Source organism: Ursus americanus, chromosome 10 (genome assembly GCF_024610735.1).
Source record: "Ursus americanus isolate L20-20 chromosome 10, mUrsAme1.1.p, whole genome shotgun sequence".
In the NCBI taxonomy this organism is placed as follows: domain Eukaryota; kingdom Metazoa; phylum Chordata; class Mammalia; order Carnivora; family Ursidae; genus Ursus; species Ursus americanus.
Window position 1 is genome coordinate 42,486,637 of NC_142136.1, and position 21,830 is coordinate 42,508,466.

General features: G+C 36.4%; 1 long non-coding RNA gene across 2 annotated transcripts in view; it reads right to left on the reverse strand.

Moving 5' to 3' along the window:
- Positions 1 to 14,332, reverse strand: part of LOC123801148 (uncharacterized) — a 90,119-nt gene extending 75,787 nt beyond the window's left edge. For both annotated transcript variants that reach the window (XR_015725859.1, XR_015725860.1), the window contains exon 1: positions 14,267 to 14,332. This is a non-coding gene — a long non-coding RNA (uncharacterized LOC123801148). The remainder of the gene's footprint in view (positions 1 to 14,266) is intronic.
- Between the last annotated feature and the right edge of the window lie 7,498 nt (positions 14,333 to 21,830).

The window sequence follows — 21,830 nt, forward strand, 5'->3', positions numbered from 1 at the left end:
GTGTGGCATAGGCATAAAAGGAAATAAGAAAATTAGGAGTGGGATCTTGCCAAGAGCAAAGACAACAATGACTATAAGATGACGAGTGTGATGAATTCAGCCCTCTGCCTGTGAGGTACCCTCTCCCCCCAAAAAGTCTACCACACACACACCACTTACCTTACCCAGACTCACTAAATCAAAACTTCGTTAGTGATGCCCAGCCATTGCTATCATTTTAGGGTTCCCCAAGCAATCGTAATGTGATAACTCTTAATCTGGCATCATGAGTTTCTCTTCTAAATTTTAATTAATTAATTAATTTACTTACTCTCTATGTTTGTATGTTTGTTTGTTTTCCTGGACTTTTCCTCCTGGAATCTTCCACCTCCAATCTGTTTTCATCTGTGGGTTTACAGCCCATCCCAAAACTCCTTGTTGCTACTCTCTTCAGTCAGTTAACATTGTTTCTTTATTTTAGTTTTTTTACCTCAACCGGTTTACTAACTTCTTTTTACAAAGTATATTCTTCAGTATCTTAGCAATAAAGTGTGCACTGGAGATAAATTTTTTAAGTCTTTTCATGCTTATAAATGCCTTACTCTGCCCTTATACACACTTCATAGTCTTGCTAGAAATAAATTAATGAATTGAAAATCAGTCTGTGCTCTTTCACCTCTCATTTTTTTCCTTTTATATATAATTGAATTTTATTTATTTATTTTTTCTTCCCTACATCTACACCTATCAGCCCCAACCCAGGAGCTTCTGGAGTTTAGCATTTAGCTTTTAAGTAGGTCATACAGATTTGCATGTTTTAATCCCCACATACACGAGAACTTTAAATTATTTTTGTAATTGATATCTAGACTAAGATACCATTGTCAAAGAGTATACTCTGTATGATATGAATCATTTGAAGTTTATTGAGACATGATTTATGGACTAGCACATGACTAATATTTGTAATTATGTTATGTATATTCCATGTATATTTATATTTTATAGTTGTTGGGTGAAATATTTTATATGTGCCATTAGGTTAAAATTGTTAAAATGTTTCTTAGATCTTCTACATACTTAAATTCTTTGGCTTGTTACACTAATTACTAATAGAGATGAGTTTAAACAGAGGTAAAATGGTCCTAAAATTCCTATAGAACCATGTAAGTCCCCGAATAGCTGAAGCAATGCTGAACAAAAAGAGCAAGACTGGAGGCACCACACCTCCTTATTTCACAATACACCACAAAGCTAGAGTAATCAAAATATTATGGTGTTAGCCTAAAAACAGACATAGAGAACAGAACAGAATAGAGAGCCCAGGAATAAACCAACACAAATACATGAACTTATTTCCAACAAAGGCACCAAGAATGCACAACGAAGAAAGGATAGTCTCTCTAATAAATGGTGCTGGAAAAACTGGATACCCATATGCAAATTCATGAAACCTCTATCTTATATTACATGCAAAAATCAACTTAAAAGAATAAAATACTTAAACATAAGATGAAAAACCATAAAAGTCTTGGAAGAAAACATAGGGAATAGGAATAAGTTCCTTGACACTGGTCTTGGCAATGATTTTTTGGATCTGACACCAAAAGCACTGGCTCAAAAAAAAAAAAAAAAAAAAGTAAAAATAAACCAGTTAGACTACATCAAACTAAAAATCTTCTGCACAGCTATGGAAACCATCAACCAAATGAAAAGACAATCTACAGAATGGGAACAATGTTTGTAAACCATATATCTCATAAGGAGTTAATATCTAAAATACATAAGAAACTCTTATAATTCAATGGCAAAAAAAAAAAAAAATCCAAGTAACTCAATTTAAAAAGGAGGAAAGAAGTAGACAATTTTCCAAAGAAGACATGCAAATGGCTTACAGGTATATGAAAAGATGTCGACACCACCGATCATTGGGAAATGCAAGTCAAAACCACAATGAGAAATCACCTCATATCTGTTAGAATGGCTATTATCAAAAAGACAAGAAATAATAAATGTTATTGAGAATGTAGAGAAAAGGGAACTCTAATGTACTGTTGGTGGGAAAGGAAATGTAAATTGGTACAGCCAGGGGGCACCTGGGTGGCTCAGCTGGTTAAATGCCTTCAGCTTAGGTCATGATCCCAGGGTCCAGGGATAGCGCCCTATGATGGGCTCTCTGCTTAGTGTGGAGTCTGCTTCTCCCTCTTGCTCTGCCTGCCGCTCCCCCCTGCTTATGCTTGTGCTCTCTCTCTGTGTCAAATTAAAAAATAAATGAATAAATAAATAAATAGGTGCAGCCACTATAGAAAACAGAATGGAAATTTATAAAAAAAAATTGACTACCAATTAAAAATTGATTACCATATGAGCCCCAATTCCACTACTGGGTATTTTTTTTAAAGGAAACAAAGTCACTTTATTGAAAAATAACTGCACCCCTGTGTTCACTGCAGCATTATTTATAACAGCCAAGACACTGAAACAACCTAAGTGCTGATAAGTGGGTAAATAAATATTATTCAGCTAATAAAAAGGAGATCTTGCCATATGCAACAACACGGATTAATCTGGAGGGCATTATCTAAGTGAAATAAACAACCAGAAAGAGGAAGGCAAATACCATATGGCATCACTTACATGGGAAAAATCCATTTTTTTTTTTAAAGTTGAATTCAGAGAAACAGAATATAGAACGTTTGGTAATTGGGGGTTGGTAGCTGGGAGAAAAGGGGAGACATTGGCTAAAAGGTACAAACTTTTTTAAGTTTTAAAAAGAGTAAGTTCTGGAGACCTAAGGCACAGTGTTGTAACTATAGTTAATAATAACATACATTTGAAATTTGCTAAGAGAGTAAATCTTAAGTGTTTTCACCACACACACACACAATGATAACTATGTCATGTGAGGAATATATTAATTAGCTTGACTGGGGTAATCACTTCATAATGTACACATATATGAAATCACTACATTGTACACTTCATAAAATATTACAATTGTATTTGTCAATTACACCTCAGTAAAGCTGGGAAAAATGGTTCTTGGTACACAGCAGCCACTGAACAATTATTTATAAATAAATGAACCCCTAACTTGTTATAGATGATAATACATAAATAAATAAATAAATAAATAAATAAATAAATAAATAAATAAAGTCAATCACTATGATTATGGATTTATGTGTGAAAATTAATTTAGGGGTAATTTGAGGTCTGGATTAGCAGATCTTTCTCCCAGAAAAGAATTTCATTAGCTTCGAGGAGTTAAGATGGCAGAGGAGAAGGGGTCCCCTTTTTCAGCTGGTCCCCTGAGTCAAGCTGGATAGGTACCAGACCAGCCTGAACATCCACAGAGTCAGCCTGAGACGCAGGAAGATACATCTGGATCTCTACAAATGAATATCTCCAGCGCTGAGTATTGAGGCACAGATATTGGAAGATAAATGGAAGGGGGAGGGAGCCACCGCGTTTGGGCGCCGGGAAGTGGTAGCCACCTGCACGGGGGAGCTGGCGGACTCGCTGACTGCCACCCCTGAGAGTCCACTGAGACCGTGAGCCAGGGAACCAGCGAGACCAGTCTGAAAACCGGGGCTCCGGAGCGCACGGGGGCGGCTGGCAGCTGGCGGTGTTAGAAACACAAAGGACAGAGACGTGCGGGCCCTGGAAGTTAGGGCTGGGATGCCGGCTGTGGGGCGCACAATCCGGGATTCTGTAGGGTTTAGCAGCACCAACAGAAACAGAGTTAGAGTGGCCAGAGGGGCCCAGTGGAGAACAGTCTGCGATCCCTCTGTTCTGAGACAGAGGCTGAGATTCAGCTACTGCTGCTCTGATTCTCAGAAGAGGCACAGCAAATCGCCAGGGAAAGCTGCCAGAGAACAAAAGCCTGGAAATACCAGCTCACAGTGTGCCCATCCCCATCCCCCCTGGCAGGGGACATGGAGACTCTACCCAAACAGGGTTGCCTGAGTATCGGCGCGGCAGGCCCCTCCCCCAGAAGGTAGGCTGAAAAATCAAGAAGCCCACATCCCTAAGATCTCTATAAAACAAGTGCACACTGCCTGGGTCCCGGTCAAATAATTTGGGCTCTGGACAACCCCGCCACCTCTCCTCATCAGAATGACGAGAAGGAGAAATCCCCCCCAGCAAAGAAAAGACAATGAGTCTGTGGCCTCTGCCACAGAACTAATGGATATGGATATAACCAAATTATCAGAAATGGAGTTCAGAGTAACAATGGTCAAGATGATGTGTAGACTTGAAAAAAGCATTAACGAAAACATTAATGAGAATATAGAATCTCTAAGGGCAGAAATGAGAGTGAATCTGGCAGAAATTAAAAATTCTATGAATCAAATGCAGTTAAAAGTCGATGCTCTGACGGCCAGGGTGAATGAGGCAGAAGAATATATCAGCGAATTGGAGGATGGGTTAGTAGAAGAAAAGCTAAAATAGAATCTGGACTCAAAAAAATCCACACTCAGGAATGTAGGTTGCGGGAGATTACTGACTCAATGAAACGTTCCAATGTCAGAATCATCGGCATCCCCAAGGGGGTGGAGAAAAACAGAGGTCTAGAAGAGATATTTGAACAAATTGTAGCTGAAAACTTCCCTAATCTAGCAAAGGAAACAAGCATTCATGTCCAAGAGGCAGAGGGGACCCTTCCCAAGCTCAACCACGACAAACCTAGGCCACATCACATCATAGTGCATTTCGCAAATATTAGATCCAAGGATACAGTATTGTAGAAATTTCTCACGTACCAAGGCAAAGGTATCAGAATTACGTCAGACCTGTCTACATAGATCTGGAATGACAGAAAGGGTTGGGGGGGGCATTTTTAAAGCTCTTTCAGAGAAAACATGCACCCAAGGATCCTTTATCCAGCAAGGCTGTCATTCAGAATTGATGGAGAGATAAAGACCTTCCACAATCGCCAGTAATTGACCAATTTCGTAACCACGAAACCAGCCCTACAGGAGATATTAAGGGGGGTTCTATAAAAGTAAAAAGGCCCCAAGAGTGATACAGAACAGAAAGTCACAATCTATAGAAATAAAGACTTCACAGGCAACATGGCATAATTAAAATCATATCTCTCAATAATCAGTCTCAATGTAGATGGCCTAAATGCTCCCATAAATGCCACAGGGTTGCAGATTGGATAAAAAGACATGACCCACCCATTTGCTGTCTACAAGAGACTCATTTTGAAACTAAAAATACATCCAGACTGAAAGTAAAGGGATGGGATACCATCTTTCATGCCAACGGACCTCAAAAGAAAGCTGGGGTAGCAATTCTCATATCAGACAGATTGGATTTTAAACTAAAGACTATAGTTAGAGACACAAAAGGGCACTATATTATTCTTAAAGGATGTATCCAACAAGTGGATATGACAATTATAAATATATATGCCCCCAATAGGGGAGCAGCAAGATACACAAGCCAACTCTTAACCAGAATAAAGAGACATATAGATAATAATACGTTAATAGTAGGGGACCTCAGCACTCCACTATCAGCAATAGATAGATCACCTAAGCAGAAAATCAACAAAGAAACAAGAGCTTTGAATGCCATACTAGATGAGTTGGACCTCATAGATATATATAGAACACTACACCCCAGAACCGAAGAATACTCATTTTATTCTAATGCCCATGGAACATTCTCAGGAATAGACCATGTTCTGGGACACAAAACAGTCTCAACCGATACCAAAAGACTGAAATTATTCCCTGCATATTCTCAAACCACAATGCTTTGAAATTGGAACTCAACCACAAGGAAAAATTTGGAAGAAACTCAAACACTTGGAGACTAAGAACGATCCTGTTCAAGAATGATTCGATAAAGCAGGAAATCAAAAATCAATTTAAACAATTTATGGAGACCAACGAGAATGAAAACACAGCAGTCCAAAACCTATGGGGCACTGCAAAGGCAGTCCTAAGGGGAAAATACATAGCCATCCAAGCCTCACTCAAAAGAATAGAAAAATCTAAAATGCAGTTTTTATATTCTCACCTCAAGAAGCTGGAACAGCAACAGAGGGACAGGCCTAATCCATGCACGAGGAAGCAGTTGACCAAGATTAGAGCAGAAATCAATGAATTAGAAACCAGGAGTACAGTAGAGCAGATCAACAGAACTAGAAGCTGGTTCTTTGAAAGAATAAATAAAATTGACAAACCACTGGCAAGACTTATCCAAAAGAATAGAGAAAGGACCCAAATTAATAAAATTATGAATGAAAAGGGAGAGGTCACAACCAACACCAATGAAATTGGAAGGATTATTAGAAACTTTTATCAACAGCTTTATGCCAATAAATTAAGCAATCTGGAAGAGATGGAGGCCTTCCTGGAAACCTATAAACTACCAAGACTGAAACAGGAAGACACTGATTTTTTTAAACAGGCCAATTAATTATGAAGAGATTGAGTCAGTGATAAACAACCTTCCAAAAAACAAAACGCCATGGCCTGATGGTTTTCCCGGGGAATTCTGCCAAACATTCAAAGAAGAAATAATACCTATTCTCCTAAAGCTATTTCAAAAAATAGAAACAGAAGGAAAGCCACCAAACTCATTCTATGAGGCCAATATTACCTTGATCCCCAAACCAGGCAAAGACCCCATCAAAAAGGAGAATTACAGACCAATTTCCCTAATGAATATGGATGCCAAAATTCTCAACAAGATCCTTGCTAATAGAATCCAACTTTACATTAAAAGGATTATCCATCATGACCAAGTGGGATCAATCCCTGGGATGCAAGGGTGGTTCAACATTTGCAAATCTATCAGTGTGATAGATTTTATCAGCAAGAAGAAAGCCAAAAATCATATGATCCCCTCAATAGATGCAGAAAAAGCATTTGACAAAATACAGCATTCTTTCCAGATTAAAACCCTTCAGAGTGTAGGAATAGAGGGTACATTCCTCAATCTCATAAAAACCATCTATGAAAAGCCTACAGCAAATATCATTCTCAATGGGGAAAAGCTGGAAGCCTTTCCCTTAAGATCAGGAACACAACAAGGATGCCCACTCTCGCCACTATTATTCAACATAGTACTAGAAGTCCTTGCAACAGCAATCAGACAACAAAAAGGGATAAAAGGTATCCAAATTGGCAAAGAAGAAGTCAAAATGTCTCTCTTCGCAGATGACATGATACTCTATATGGAAAACCCAAAAGAATCCACTCCCAAACTACTAGAAGTTATAGAGCAATTCAGTAATGTGGCGGGATACAAAATCAATGCTCAGAAATCAGTTGCATTTCTATACACGAACAATGAGACTGAAGAAAGAGAAATTAGGGAATCCATCCCATTTACAATAGCACCAAAAATCATACGTTATATTGGAATTAACTTAACCAGAGACGTAAAAGATCTATATTCTAGAAACTACAAATCACTCTTGAAAGACATTGAAGAAGACACAAAAAGATGGAAAAATATTCCATGCTCATGGATCAGAAGAATTAACATAGTTAAAATGTCCATGCTACCCAAAGCAATCTACCCTTTCAATGCTATCCCGATCAAAATTACAATGACATTTTTCAAAGAACTGGAACAAACAGCCCTTAAATTTGTGTGGATCCAGAAAAAGCCCTGAATCATCAAGCTATTGTTGAAAAGGAAAAACAAAGCTGGGGGCATCACAATGCCAGATTTCGAGCTGTACTACAAAGCTGTGATCACAAAGACAGCACGGTACTGGCACAAAAACAGACACATAGACCAATGGAACAGAATAGAGAACCCAGAAATGGACCCTCAGCTCTTTGGGCAACTAATCTTTGATAAAGCAGGAAAAAACATCCAGTGGAAAAAAGATAGTCTCTTCAATAAAGGGTGCTGGGAAAATTGGACAGCTACATGCAAAAGAATGAAACTTGACCACTCTCTCACACCATACACAAAGATAAACTCTAAATGGATGAAAGACCTCGATGTGAGACAAGAATCCATCAAAATTCTAGAGGAGAGCATAGGCAGCAACCTCTACAACATCGGCCACAGCAATATTTTTCATGACACATCTCCAAAGGCAAGAGAAACAAAAGATAAAATGAACTTGTGGGGCTTCATCAAGATAAAAAGCTTTTGCACAGCCAAGGAAATGGTCAAAAAAACTAAGAGGCAGCCCACGGAATGGGAGAAGATATTTGTAAATGATACTACAGATAAAAGACTGGTATGCAAGATCTACAAAGAACTTCTCAAACTCAATACATGAGAAACAAATAAACAAATCACAAAATGGGCAGAAGATAAGAACAGACACTTTTCCAATGAAGACATACAAATGGCTAACAGACACATGAAAAAATGTTCAAAATCATTAGCCATCAGGAAATTCAAATCAAAACCACACTGAGATACCACCTTACACCAGTTAGAATGGCAAAAATTGGCAAGGCAAGAAATAACAATTGTTGGAGAGGATGTGGAGAAAGGGGATCCCTCCTACATTGTTGGTGGGAATGCAAGTTGGTACAGCCACTCTGGGAAACAGTGTGGAGGTCCCTTAAGAAATTAAAAATTGAGTTATCCTATGATCCAGCCATTGCACTACTGGGTATTTACCCCAAAGATACAGACATAGTAAAGAGAAGGGCCATATGCACCCCAATGTGCATAGCAGCATTGTCCACAATAGCTAAATCGTGGAAGGAGCCATGATGTCCTTCAACAGATGACTGGATTAAGAAGATGTGGTCCATATATACAATGGAATATTACTCAGCTATCAAAAAGAATGATTTCTCAACATTTGCTGCATCATCAACGGCACTGGAGGAGATAATGCTACGTGAAATAAGTCAAGCAGAGAAAGACAATTATCATATGGTTTCTCTCATCTATGGAACATAAGAAGTAGGAAGATCGGTAGGGGAAGAAAGGGATAAAGAAAGGGGGGGTAATCAGAAGGGGGAATGAAGCATGAGAGACTATGGACTTTGAGAAACAAACTGAGGGCTTCAGAGGGGGGTGGGGGAATGGGGTAGGCTGGTGATGGGTAGTAAGGAGGGCATGTATTGCATGGTGCACTCGGTGTTATATGCAACTAATGAATCATCGAACTTTACATCAAAAACCAGGGATGTACTGTATGGTGACTAACATAATATAATAATAATAATAATAAAAAGAATTTCATTAGCTTCATCTGGAATCCTTTGGGCACTATATTTCCAGGAAACATTTAGTCCAATTATACATGTGAAGTTCACTGGACCATTCAGGAGCCAGAATACTAAACTGAATTATTGATGAAGTCCTAATAATTCCAATTACTTTTGCCATGAAATTATAGCCAATCAGGTCTCAGCTTAAGATGGGGCAGGGTATCAGACTCTACCTTGTGCAAAACCTGGTTTTTGGCTCTTATCTCTTTGTCTTTCAAAGTGTCAAAAACACAGCTCAGTTTCATAGCTGTTTGGTCTGTACAAGCAAATGTCCACAAGGTAAAGGCAACTTGTAGTGTTAGGTTTAAATATCTGGATTTTTATCATTTCCTAAAAATTTGGATGGATTAATAGTGATATTGTTAGCGTTTCAGTTGCTTTTCTGAAGTTGTGTTCTTTTAATAATGGCTACATAGCTTATAGAATTTTTATTTAAAGAGAAATGGAAAACATTGATGTGATATAACTATTGGGTTTTTCCTATCATTTCTCTTGATAGTTCTTATCTGATCACACTGTATTGCTGCTGTTTTATTTAAAGTAAAACATAGAAATATGCTAATGGCAGGGGTGCATGGATGGAGAGTTGGTTAAGCGTCTGACTCTTGATTTCGGCTCAGGTCATGATCTCAGGGTCTTGCAACAGAAGCTGGTATCCAGCTTGGTGCTCAGCAGGGATTCTGCTTGAGATTCTCCCTCTCTCCCTCTCTCTCTGCCCTTCCCTCCTGCTCTCTCTCTCTCTCTCTTAAATACATAAATCTTTTTTTAAAAAAGAAAGAATATGCTAATGTCAAGAAATGGTGACAAAATTCTCCATTTGTAAGTCATTTTACACATAGAAAAGCCAAGTGATCCCAAATAATCACCATCAATTCAGTTCTAAAAATTATCAAAGTAAACAAATTCATAAATACTAATATCTGTATCTTAAACTAAATAGAAATTTATTCTTGAACTTTTTTATATAGCAAACTTTATATTTGTAAAAAAAAGTTGCTAGTAACTACTGGTATATAATCCCTTCCTTAAAATAAATAGTTGTTTTTCTTGAAAACAAAAAGTAATATGAAGGATTGAGAATGAGGTAACTTCACCATCTTATCAAATGGATTTACAATAGCTTATCCAGGGGGCTTTGAGTTCTCTTTCTCCTCTCCTCCCCAAGACCCTCTTATCCCCTGAGTTTCCAATAGTCAAAAGTACATTGTTGCTTGAGGTTGGTGGTTAAGGGGATTTCATAATACATAACTCTACTTCCACTTTTTAACATTCTAATTTACTGGTTAGGCAAATATTGAGTTTGTGAAATAAACCATCCAATTAAATTGTCAAGAACCAACTTACTGGTAAAATTATGCTTCCCTTATTTGAATGGAGTTACATCAGATATGTCTAAATATTCCAAATAATTGTGGAATAAACTTATAAAGTTTATATCTGAAAAGTTAATAAACTCATACATGTATACTCTAGAAAAACAAAATTTAAGTAAATAATTATAGTCATTATCCAATTTTATTAATTCTTAACAAGCTGGTGTATGTCCTTCTTAATTCAAGAAGTGTATTCATGTACTAATGACTCATAAATCAGAACCCATAAATCTTATCTTAATGGAGAAGTATTTCACATTTATTTTAGAAGATCTATCATGATTAGGAAAGTTGCATGCTTTACTTTGTTCCAAAATAACTTTCTCATAGGACATTAACTTCTGAAACTTTGTCCTACAATATTATATATCCATAAGATTTTTATTTCTTATGTATCTTTCTTTATATCCATCCCCAACTTTTAAAATCATTTCCTTAACAGAATCAAAGCTTTTCCGATGTCCTATTTTCAGAAGCAAAAGTTAGTCACTTCCTTACAGCACAGCTAACAGTTGTATATATTCTTGCGGGGGAGACAATGGTAGTTTTAGATGTGTACAAGGAGTAAGTTTACAGTTTCTAAATGATTTGTGGGTTTAAAGTGTGTCACCCTAGTGTCTTATATACCTGCATTTATTTTTCTGCCTTTTGTCCTGAAGATAAGCTCATTAACTCCAATGTGTCTAACAGGCCAATGTAATATTTCCACAGGAGAGTAAATCATGTTCAATGCAGCAGTGTTTGCCCTGATTCATATCATTATGAAACAAAAATTAAAATTAAAATATCCTTAAGAGCAAAATCTATTCATAAGAATTAAAAATAAAATTTCACAAACAGAATGATTAGATAATAAAAAATGGTTGACTAATTTAATTATCCTCAATTACTCTAATACTTTTATAAATAGATATATATTTAAAAATTTTTATTGTATTAAAAATGCATGACCATAAAATTTACCAGCTTAATCACTTCTAAGTATACAGTTCAATAGCGTTAAGTATATTCACAGTATTGTACAACCAATCTTTAAAACTTTTTCATTTTGCAAGACTGAAACTCTATACCCATTAAACAACGACCTATACCCCTCTCCCAAATAAAACATGTGCATAAATGAAGAAAATGTTTAAAATAAGACATAGTGGCAATGATTCTTGCCTATACAGGATCCATTTCTCCTTTCTGTTCTCCAATAGAACCCAAATTTAACTCAAGTCGTCTCTCCATTGCCAACTTCAAGGTGACTGTAAACCAATAATAAAATTCCTATTTCTGGGGCACCTGCGTGGCCCAGTCAGCTGAGTAGCTGCCCTCAGCTCGGGTCATGATCTCAGAGTCCTGGGATTGAGATCCACCTTGGGCTCCCTGCTCAGCAGGGAGCCTGCTTCTCCCTCTCCCTCTGCTCCCCGCCCCCCTTGGACTCTCTCTCTCTCTGTTTGTCAAATAAATAAATAAAATCTTTAAAACAATAAAATAAAATCTCTATTTCTAATGACTGATTCATGAGTTTGGTTTTAGTACAATCACCATAGCACATTCTCCTGTTCATCGTTATTGCTCTTTAGGAGTGAGCACGAGCACTGAGTTTACTAACCGGACTATGAGGAAGAATTTATAATCCATAGTTGGAAGATACATTTTCTTTCTCTCTCCAACTAACCTTAAAGAAACAGGCTGCTTTAATTGTTACTAAAAACCACATTATAACTGATCAAGACAGCCTTAATAGTCCCCTCAGCTTAATTAAACTTTAGACAGGTTTCTGCATGACTCAGCAGCTCTTGACTTCCCCTTCCTATGAGATTTACTTTAGAAAACTTGGCTTTATTTGCCATTTTGAGATACAGATCTTTTAAAAAGACTCTTGCCAGTTTTACAAAGCAGGACTGTCTTTTTCAAGGATTTAAGCCATCTCCTTGAAATGTAATTATCAGGGAAGATAGAGCGTCTCCCTCCCATTTCCATGGGTGAGTAGGAGCCTACCTTCTGCAGTCCCTTGCTCTAAGTAGTTTCAGAAGGTACGAGATAGCTTAATTTCCTTTTGGGTATAGTCAATTAGCCATTAGCCAATCAGGATAGGCCACACAGATGGCCTATGATACACCCCACCCTAGCTCTTAAAAATCCTCCCTCTTTTCACCATTGTTGAATTTAAACTCAGTTCTGACCACTCTCTCCTATTGCAATAGCTTTATTATTTTTTTATTATTATTTATTGAAGTATAATTAACATACAGTGTTATATTAGTTTCAGGTGTACAATATAATGATTCAACAATCTATACATTACTCAGGGTTTATCATGATAAATATACTCTTAATCTTTATCTGTTTCACCCATCCTGCCTTCCACTTCCCCTCTGGAAACTACGACTGTGTTCTCTTTATTTAAGAGTCTGGGGTTTTGTTCATTTGCTTATCTCTTTTTTCTTTGTTTTGTTTCTTAAATTCCATATATGAGTGAAATCATATGGTATTTATCTTTCTCTGACTTGTTTCACTTAGCATTATACCTTCTAGGTCCACCCAATAGCTTTGAGTAAGATCTTTGATGTCTGTTTTACTTTGTCTAGTGAAAATTTTGCTTTGACCTAATCATGAAGTTTGTCAGCTTGGGGATGAAAACACTGATGTAAGGAACAGAGTACAGAGAAGAACATTAAGGAGGAATAGAACCACAGCCCCAATTATGCCTGTCTAGAATTCACCTTATCTCTAGGCCTTCTGTCATGGGAGATAGTAAGTGTCAAAAATGTTTAAGTCAACTTGACTGAGAATCTTGTGGACATTTACAGTCATTCACAATCTTATATTTTAATATCAGATGATAAATATTAAATTACTGTTGACTCATAACAAATAGTAACTAAAGTCAGAAGGTGAAGATTTTTACTTGTCTTCACTGCTAAATTTAGACTGACTAAAGATTAAAGCTGTGAAAATTATAGGGAAACATTACATCGAAGTTGAAAATTTTTCTTCCAGTAAGGATAGATTTTTTTTCCAAAAAAGAAATATAAATTAATCAAGTTTAAATACATTCATTTTATTGTGCTTAGTTCTTAGGACAGTGTCCAAAGCCTCTGAACAATGAATAAATGTGAATTGATTGAATGACCATTTCCCTACACCTAATACATAGTAATTTTATCTAAGTCCCTATTAAAACCAAAAGAGATTATTCAAAAAGAAAGTATATTTTCATAAGAAATTATATATCTTCTTTTAGATGATTATCAGCACATTTTATATGTATTGAATGAATGTCTTCTCTGTCTACTTTGCAAGAAGAAAAACTTACAAATTAGAAGTCACAAGGGAATACAGATTCATTCACTGCTGTTATTTTTTGTCTTTCAGTGAAAAGGAACCAGGTATAACACACAATTACACAGTCAGATACACGAAATGGCTTAGTGCCTATGCAAAGTACTTATGCAAAACTATCAGCTTAAAGGGGATCAATAGTAAACTGTCAAATTGCTACACTGGCAACTGCGAGCAAGTCGGCAAGAAGCTTGGCAGTGAAGAAACAGAAAATTCTATGGACATACATACCTCTCCTTTTGCTGCCAACATGGTACACATGCTGCCCGTAGCCCATTGGTCCTATGTAGTCAATTGGATGACACAGAATGCTATCAGAGAATCCTCATTCCTGTGTTCTGAGAAGTATCTGGCAAGGCCTACCTCTTTCTCCCAGGTGTTGTGCTCCACCACAGGTAATAGAATCTTCCTTGAGAGAATCCAACTTCTGGAAGAAAAAAGAAAGCCAACTTCAGCTGTTGAGCCATAGCATGGAGTCAACAAGAGCTTTGTCACAACTTTTAAATATTCATGAATCTCCAATAGTTGGAGGCAATGGAGAGACTAAGCTGGCCAGGAGAGGAATACTGTCCCTGTGTTAATGTGATAAGAAATGGTATGAAAGACTTATGGTATTAAGCATTTCAGCTGTATCATATTAGCACTGTATCATAGACCTCGCTTTTCTCCAGCACAATACAGAAATCATTATTATGTTAAGACTTTCTTCCTAAGAAATAATTGAGAAAAAAGCTAATGGGATAGGAGATTTCAACATTTTTCTTTTAAAAAAGAAAAGGTAATCTTTAAACTCTTCCCCAAATCAAAATATGTTTGAAAACATTTGGTTTACAGTATCTTCCAGAAATGTCATAAAATAATTTTGTTAGAAAATTTGTATTACTACTATTCTTATTTTATCTATTGGCATTAATGTGGTTATATATGCACGTGGATGTGTTTGGGACGTGTATGCGTGTGTGTGTCTGTGTTTGTGTGTGACTGCATATGTGTGCAGGTCTGTGTGGGATGTGAGTATAAGGTATATGGATGTGCTCTTCTAAGAATAGGCAGTAACCATAATTTTAAAGCTGGAAAGGGTCCAGGAAATCATGTGAGATGTTGACCTTCAAATTTTCCAAATGACTTGTGAAGAAACACACGTCACATATGTACTATAAAGTTCCTATTCTGTTCTTTAGCAAAATGGACAAATTTTAAAATAAAAATTCATGAGTAAATCAACATTTAATACCTGTAAACAAAATTATCTAAAATATTTCATCCACAAAATGGTTTGACTATCTTATTTGAATATATAGAATAAAAAGAGCTATTTTTTCTATTTACTAATTTCATTTTGAAAAGTAGGAGCGGAGGGAAAAAGGAAGAAAAGAAGGAATGAAAAGAAAGTATCAAAAATTAGAAATTGCTGAAGTAAAACCAATGAATTACTGAAGTAGTAATTAGTAAAAGCTCCTTGTGCATACACCGAAAAGACAGTTTGTGAACCCAGAGCCCTCAGACCAAAACACGGAATGAGGCTCAGGGAGGTATTGTTATAAAGCAGCTTATACAGTGAGAAAGCAGTGACTGTTTACTCTTCACAGTGATTGGTTATAATATTAGAATTCTCTTCAATGATAGGGAATTGATTAGTGGTCACCTCATATCAATTTTGGAAAAGAGTTCAAGTTTTGCTGATGATTTCCAGAGGCACAAGCAAGAAATGACCCAGGTCACGTTAGTCTTGGAAAATAAGCTAACCTAAGCTTTATTTGTATGACTAAATTGGTTTTGTCTGCTCAGGGAATTTTCAAGGCTGGTCTCCATTTGTTTTCTATTGTAACAAAAGAAAGGAAAGAAAGAAACAGGGTGGGAGAAAGAGAAAGAGAGAAGAAAACAGAGTGAAAGTTCTGATCCTGATATGTACATAAGTAACCCATAAACATCGGGGCTTCCTTGGGCTAACTACTGAAAGTTCCCCTCCCTAACCACTGTCACACAGCCTCAGGCTGCCTGCTGTGATTTTTTCCCCCCAAAAGTTTAGGGATTAGTGTTGGGTTAAGAACAAAGAAAAAGATGACAAGCACCAGATTCAAGAAGAACCTGTTTTAGACACTGTCAGAACTGAAGTCAGAATAACAGGAAAGGATTTCAAGGATTCTCAGTCCAATGGCCTCATTACACAAATGGGTAAACCAAGCAAGCCCTGGGACACTGTTTCAGTCAGTTGAAGCTGCTATAATGAAATATCATATAGGGGTTCCTGGGTGGCTCAGTCAGTTAAGTGTCTACCTTTGGCTCAGGTCATGATACCCGGGGTCCTGGGGTCCTGGGATAGCAGCCCTTCTCAGCCAGGAGTCTGCTTCTCCTTGTCTCTCTGCCCCTCTTCCCCTGCTCCTGCACACTTGCACTCTCTCTCTCTCTCAAATAAATCAATAAAATCTTAAAAAAGAAAGAAAGAAAGAAAGAAAGAAAGAAAGAAAGAAAGAAAGAAAGAAAAGAAAGATCATATAAACTAGGTAGCTAAAACAACAAAAATTTATTTCTCATGGTTCTGGAAGCTGGAAGTCAGAGATTAAGGTACCACCATGGTCAGTTCCCTTCACACAGATTTTCCTTGGTGTCACACACCATGGAAGATTCCATGTCTCCTCCTCTTTTTATAAGGGCACTGATCCCATCATGATGGCCCCACTCTCAAGGCCTAATCCAACCCTAATTACCTCCCAACCCCCCTCCAGCTCCAAATACCATCAACATATGAATTTGGGGGAGATGCAAACATTTGGTCTGTAGCAGACACTAAGACTTGAGGACCCTGCCTCAGATATTCTGAAAATTGGTCTAATATAATTTCCACTGCAACATGACCCAAAACCTGTTATTCAAAGGGGTTAAAAAGAAGGGAAAGAAACAAATTATCCGGGGATTCACTCAAATCTCATCTTTTGCAGCCACATGATTCAACACTACCCTACCTGCCTCTTTGAAGGCACTGAGCCATCCACTTTTCCATCTTCAGTTTCTCTCTCCCTCTATTCTATAAACATTTCTTCCTTTAATTCCCATCATCCCATTCAACTACATCCCTAGTGCAATTCTTTCCACTGTCAAATGCTACAAAACATTCTACATTCTATCTCCACTACCATATTCTCATCCGCCCCTTGGCATAGACACACTGCGGTCTGGTTTCTATCCTTCTCATTCTTCAAAAGTAGAACTGAGTAAAATCACACATTAGGGGATTGCAAATGTTATTTAAACTTCTATTATCCAACTCTCATAGTGACAGATTTTATGTATGTTGCTCAATTTACCCATCTAAAACAAATCGAGGATTATTTATGTTTCAGAAGGGAGAAAACTGAACTGAAATATTAAGTAACTTGTCCATTATTGTTCAGTTTGTCTAAATATACAGGTCATTGCTGCCCATCATCTTTGTCTTTTAATTCCTTTGTAATCTTCTTACTTCCAAGTTACATTTTAAAAAATATTTTTCCATAAATTCCCCAACACTTAATTGATTCCTCATTCGAATACCAAACTTGCTCTTACAAGCTACTAAATCTAATGGCCTCTTTTTCAATCTTGATTTCATTTTCTAATTAATTTCCATTTGATTAATTTCTGGCTTTGGGCATTATCAACTTTCAATCTATTCTGGTACAGAGGGGCATTTAAGAGTGTGAGCAGCAGTCAGACAGAAGAGAGTCTGAACTTCATCTCTAACACTTACTGGATATGTGTGGCATTAAGCAAATTTAACTGTTCTCTGCTTCATTCAACTCATTTTTAAAATTAGGAACATAACACATTACTTTAAAGAGTGTGGGGAGGATGGCATGAAATAAAGTGTGTAAAGGGCTCAATACAGTGTCTAACACCTAAGCACTCTATTAAGAGTACCCGTTATTCCCTACAGAAATGATTACCTCTTTGTCAGCCCTACCAATCTGATTTCTCTTTCTCAGCCTCTTATGGCAGCCTCTTGATTATTATAATCCAAATTTCTGCCTTTGACTCTCTCATTTCCCTCACCATTATCCCAAGATGTTTTTATCCAGTCTATGGTTCACCTGCCACTTCTAAGCTGATTTTTAAAGAATATAATTACATCTCTAAGTCTCACCTCTCCCCAGAAATTGGCCTGCATGTCTAAGTACTCTTGCTTCTCATTCTTTCTCAAATAAGGAATACAAAACCTAACAAGTTTAATAGATTATTTGTCTTCTTTCCCCATAAAATACGCCCCCAGTTATCAAAGAAAGAAATCATAGTCATCTAGAAATTTTCTCAATTCTTTACCAATTATCATCCAAATGTATTAATATGGAGGGCACACTCCTCATATCCTGATTTTCCTCTCTATTAACATATCCCCACCACTCGACTTCATGGCCTCCAAATGTCACACTCACTGGGCAACTTGCTCTCCCCAAAATGTTTTGCTTTAGTATTCCTGAGCATCTTTGACCATGCTGTTTGCTCTACTTCTTTTCCTGTCTAGTAAATTCCTTTTGTTACATTTTTAATTTTTAAATGCCATTGACTCCCTGAGACTTAATGGGGATTTCTTTCATGTGCTTCCATTAACACTTTACAAGTGCTCCTCATGTGATAGGATATTATAATCATTTGATCCATCTGCCTCCAGCAGTCTGAATATTACTCACTTTTGTATACACCTAGATCTTGAAGTTCTTTGATACCAATCCACTGAATGTTAATTTATCCCCAAGTAATATTTTTTTCCTTTTGGGAAAAAAACTAATTCATTCTTACATAAAATTTCTTATAGTTTCTAGAAAAAATTTTAGCAAAAAGTTGAGATTCAGTTTATAAAAGTACACATGTGCTATAATTACTATGTAATGTTTACATTGCATAATACTTGATACAAACAAAAGAATAGGTCACATATAAATTCTGAATAAAAATGATAATAAGTTAACCCACCATCCAACTTAACTAGATCAAAACCCATGATTTTTCAATCTTTGTTCCTTTTCTATGCCATCTCCTGCCTTGCTCTCAGATATAACTACTAGTCTGGATTGCATATTCATAATTCCCTTCTTAAAAAAAAAGTACAGTGTTTTTTACATATGTAAGTATCCTTAAACAGTGCTAACTTGTTTCCTAAGGTGGGAGGGATCAATTGATCTACAACCAGCAGACTGGCATATGTGAATATTCCTACTGATTCTCATGTTCACCCATACTTGGTTGGGACAGACTTCTTAATTTTGACCAATTTAGCAAGTATAAACAAGCCATCTCAATAAAGTCTTAATTTTAATTTCTCTGATTACTAATTAAGCTAATTCTATTTCTTTATTGGCCCTTCGATTAACATAAGAACTAATATTTTCTACCTGTTGCTTCTTGCTATCCAATGTGAGTTTTCAATAGAGGACCATGACCTTGGTACAGTATGATGGGATTAGTTTAGCCAAATAACTCCAAAGTCTATGTGAACTTGAGGATCAATTTTCTTTTAACTAGTGGAATATAAGGAAAAAGTAGTTGATTCATAAAACAAAGTTATTCTATGTTTCACTGTTATCCATAAAGGTTGTTTTGGAAACTCTCAGAGTCAGAATATGTAAGTTATGAAACTTAGAGATGCTAACCCAACGCATTTTTAAATAAACTATAAAACTGAGACACAGAAGAAAGTCAATAATCTGGTTACAATTACAGAAATGGCTAGAGAATTAAAGTCCACATCTCCTTCCTGTTAATTCAGGATTCTAAGCCATCCTACGGGAGTCTGTGCCAGCCGGAACTGGAACTGGTTTACAGCAGACTCAAAGAAAGAAGATTAGAAATCTGTGAGCAGGTAGAGATAAACTTCAATATGTTATTAATATTTTAGATCTGTTTTAGCTGTTGTTATATATTAACTGTTCCCTGATTAGAATAGAAAGACTTCCTGCTGTCCTGTGTTGTTTTGGAACAATACAAATAATTTCTCCAAAGGAATGTAGTACTAAGAGATACCGAAATAAATATAAAAAAACAAAACTTTGAACTGCCACTAATAATGCTTTGATACAAAAAAGTAAAAGCTTGAAATTACACTATATTTTTGCATTAAAACTATTTTATGTAATTGCTCATGTCATAATCTCATAGACCCTATAAGAAGGGTCTTCGAGATAACTAAAATGGTATTGAAGGAGTATGTGGAATAAGAAGGAATATGTAATATGCAATATCCTTATGTGGAATAAGAAGGTGAAAGGCCAGTTGAGCCTTCTAAAGTCACAACTAAATGCATTATAATGTCAAGTTAATCAGGGCCTAATTCACTCTATGCAGATATAAGGTTACTTCTGCATTGCCTCAATGCTGTTGTCGCTTATTCTGTGGAATTTAAGAAATCTACAGTAGGCTTCTTCATCTAAAATTATAACAGATAATAATATCTGCAACTGAAAATTTATCAGAACTATAATTCAATGAAAGAGAAAAAAGAAATTTGTAACAACGTAAGATAACTGTAAATAGAATTCACTTGTTCTACCTTGCCACTAGTGAGACATTTAGTGGCATGACCTTCGCCTTTCTGAGCCCAGTTTTCTCCATATAAAAAGTGAGAGGTTTATAACATGAATTGGGCCCTAAAGCATCTAAATGTGTATAAATCTAATAGATAATTCTAACTTTACAATATGTACAAGACAACCACGTCTGAGTTTACCTACATTTATTCTATTTGTTTATTAAAGGGTTTTATTAAATTCTTTTTTAAAATTTATTTATTTTTATTTTTTTTTTAAGATTTTATTTATTTATTTGACAGAGAGAGACACAGCCAGCGAGAGAGGGAACACAAGCAGGGGGAGTGGGAGAGGAAGAAGCAGGCTCCCAGCAGAGCAGGGAGCCTGATGCAGGGCTCCATCCCAGGACCCTGGGATTACGCCCTGGGCCTAAGGCAGACGCTTAATGACTGAGCTACCCAGGAGCCCCTTTTATATTTTATTATTTTTAAAATTAAATTCTTAATATACATACTATATCATTGTCAATTATTTCAATATTTTCTGACAAAGTAATAAAATAATTGATTAGAATGAGTTACAACTTAATCCAAATCAAAAGAAAGACACCAGTCTCTAAGCTCAAAAAATCAGGACCTTTACTATCCTAAATTCTTTATTTCATTCTTGCACATACTTTTTCTAGCAGGCCTATACAAATTTGTAACCTTATGCACACCTAAATTCCTTTGACAATAAAATGTCTTTCTTTCCCCAGTAAGCACTCTTTAGAATGAATTTAACACACTAGGGAGCACTTTTATCCATTCCCACAGAAATTCAGCATCTTCTTCAAGACTTTATGATCCTCATATTATTTGCTGTTGAGCAGGCAATAACAAGAAGATATTCTGAAATCTAATGTGTGTTTAGTTTTTTGTTTTCCTTGACTAGACTAAAGGTATGGGTAGGAAAATCCAATCTCAGCATTTATAGCTTTTGCAGAGTCTATGTAAATTATAATAAAGCAAATATGAAATTCATCTGCTGTTTACTTAGGACACTAGGACAGAGTTTGCCCAGGCTTAGAGTTACTAAAGTACTGTTTCCTTTGTAGACTGAGAAAAAAAGAATCTTGTTAGTCCCAGGATATGGGTAGACTGTCCTGAATGCTTTGTCCTCCTTCTTGATTAGTAACCTTACAAAGTAACAGATATAGTTTGATATTTAAGAATCCGAAGAGAATGAGCAATTAAGGTACACCTCTTTAAAATACCTGGTAAACCAGACAGACATTGGAACAGTCTCCGTTATTGCTGTTTGTTGTAAATATCATATATATTTATATGTTGATTATATCTGATACTTATATACAAAATTTAAATGTATATCATATTTATCGAGAACACGCTCAATAGCTATACTGAGGAGGTATGTTAGATAAGAGTAAA